At 35.1% G+C, this 2,566-nt stretch overlaps 1 long non-coding RNA gene across 1 annotated transcript; it reads left to right on the plus strand.

The window, feature by feature from the left end:
• The first annotated feature begins 1,432 nt into the window (after window positions 1–1,432).
• On the plus strand, window positions 1,433–2,556 carry LOC106525156 (uncharacterized). The gene is made up of 3 exons (XR_001311083.1): window positions 1,433–1,732; window positions 1,843–1,924; window positions 1,995–2,556. It is a non-coding gene; the product is annotated as an uncharacterized LOC106525156 (long non-coding RNA).
• Window positions 2,557–2,566: the final 10 nt, after the last annotated feature.

Consider the following 2,566-nt stretch of genomic DNA (forward strand, 5'->3'; position numbering starts at 1 on the left):
GATTTCATAATTATGACTTAACTAAGTCATAATTATGAGATAGCTAAGTCATAATTATGAAATCTCATAATTATGACATACTATCTCATTATGACTTATCTCATAATTATGAGATAACTAAGTCATAATTATGAGATAGCTAAGTCATAATTATGAAATCTCATAATTATGACATACTATCTCATTATGACTTATCTCATAATTATGAGATAACTAAGTCATAATTATGAGATACAAGTTTTATTTATTTTTTTATCAGGGTGGCAGAAATGGGCTTCCATAAACAGTAAAAGTATTTAGTAGCAATTTTTTTTCTGAAATGACCTTTTGTGGGAGACAACATGCCCAAAAAAAAAACATTTTCCTAAAATCCACAATGATTATAATGTTATATTAAAAATGAATAATTTAGGATACATTAGACTTCCTGTTTCAGCTGCTGCGAGCTACACACATTTTGGGGTGTGACGAAATTTGTGTCATGTGTAGGTGTGATGGACTGTACAAGCCAATAGTGTCATAATGGTATATATTTATATTTCTCATCCAATCACAATTAAATTCAATCTGTCAGAAAGTCAAAATGAAAACAAGCCAACATGAAGCAGGAGTAATGACTTTCTACTTATAGCATGTTTTTTAAATGTAAGGAGTAAAATAATTGCATGAAAATGTAAGAAGTAAAATAAAAATTTGGCTAAAAACAATTACTAGATAACCAAAATGTCTACTTAAGTAACAAGATATTTGTACTTAGTTACCTTTACACCTCTGCTGACATAGGCTTTGAAAAAATTAAAGCTCTAAAACTATTGATAGGCCTACAAATAAAATGCACACCTAAAATCAATAATAAAACTCATATTCCACACATGAAAATGAAAATAAATAAGACGGGAGAAAATCAAGCATTCATGTATGAAACATGCATTATTTTAATATCAAAATAAAGGAAATCCTGTATGCACCTTTAACTTGAGACAATCCAGCTGATAAACCCACTGACTGCATCAAACCTCCACACGCAGAGGTGTTTTATTTGCACACAAGTCATGTTTTTAGATTTCTAGACAGCGTAAATCAAACCATGGACGCCAGACTTCTCTACAACCTTGGTKATCCTTCTCAGCCATCATTCATGGCCTTGTTCTTCGAACACGATGCTGAGACAAATTTGACAGTTTCTTGTTTTGTTTGGAAAGCTGAAACTCTTTTTGACATATGTTACTGTCTCATGCATCTATAGGTAGAAATCAAAATGCAAAAGGCAGTAAACTCTTATTCAGCTTCACTTAATCTGATTCATGTTTTATCCGTGTATTGACTACCACAGCACAGTGCTGTATAATATGAATCTGGAATCGGTTCTCCATTCACATTTTATTTAAATTAAACCAAATTTCAAATTCTAATTTCATTCGGCTTCATTGAATGCTGTGAGTCCATTAATCACAGCACCACTGGATAAATCAAGTGAAACTTTCTTTGGGTTGAGCGATTTATTCCTAAGAAATTCATGGCTGTTATCAGTCTAATCAATCACACCTGTGGAAGAAAATGTTTGGATCAGGAGGTGTTTTGAGGTTTTGCTTGTCATTTTTACACCAGTGTTTTGTCTAAAACAGTCACTGCTGAAATAATGTTCTGTGATGGGAGACGTTTTAGTCTCAGGTCGACACTTTTGGAAAGCTTTCAGTCATCAAAACGGTTAAAATTCATTTTAAGCTTAAATGTAATAAAGTGCAAAAGTGATTTTATTTGAACAAAYTTTTTTGGCTCAAAAGGTGTGTCGATCTGTGAGCTTTTACCTGTTTCTTCTGCTCCTTCCTGATTGGCCGGCAGTTGGACTGAGTGCAGCAGCTGCAGATCCTGATAATGAGCTTTGTGAAGGACTGATCCTCGCTGGAGCAACACATATCTAATGGTATTTCTCTCCATGCTATTAAAGCTAACATACCTGAGTTATACTTACCTGGTTGATTCTGTGTGTTCAGTTTACCTGTGAACTTACCAGACGATCCTGTGCTGCCTGTTGTGGACTCCACTGATTAAGCTCACTCACCTGATCTCTGCCTCTCACCCTCCTGGTAATCCTCACCTGCTCAGTTGTCCTGTCTGCCAGCCACCCTGCTCACACTCACCTGTGGATCCATGCCCTCTCCTCTGTGCTGCTTTTCACCCATGAACCTCAGGATAAATACTCACCTGCATACTACCTTGAACTCGCATAACTTACCTGCGAGTACTTACCACCTTCTCTTCCAGATCTGGATCCTGTTTCCCCTGACACTGTAAACAATGATTACTTTTTGTAAACTTGCCTCTTGTGTCTGCTTGCTGCCAACCGCTCCACTTTTGAACCTGACACCTGTAAACCTGATAAAAGGAATTTCTTATTCTATGAAATAATTTGATGCCAAAGTTGACTTTCAAATCTTTAAACTGCAGCAAAACAGAGATAAAAACATTTCAAGCAAGTGTGTTTTTTATAATAAAAGGACACATGTTTTAACTAAATGCCTAGTTAGAATCTTTTTGTAAATTATGTTTTGTTTGAATCTATTCT

Source organism: Austrofundulus limnaeus, unplaced genomic scaffold (assembly GCF_001266775.1).
Source record: "Austrofundulus limnaeus strain Quisiro unplaced genomic scaffold, Austrofundulus_limnaeus-1.0 Scaffold215, whole genome shotgun sequence".
Classification (NCBI taxonomy): domain Eukaryota; kingdom Metazoa; phylum Chordata; class Actinopteri; order Cyprinodontiformes; family Rivulidae; genus Austrofundulus; species Austrofundulus limnaeus.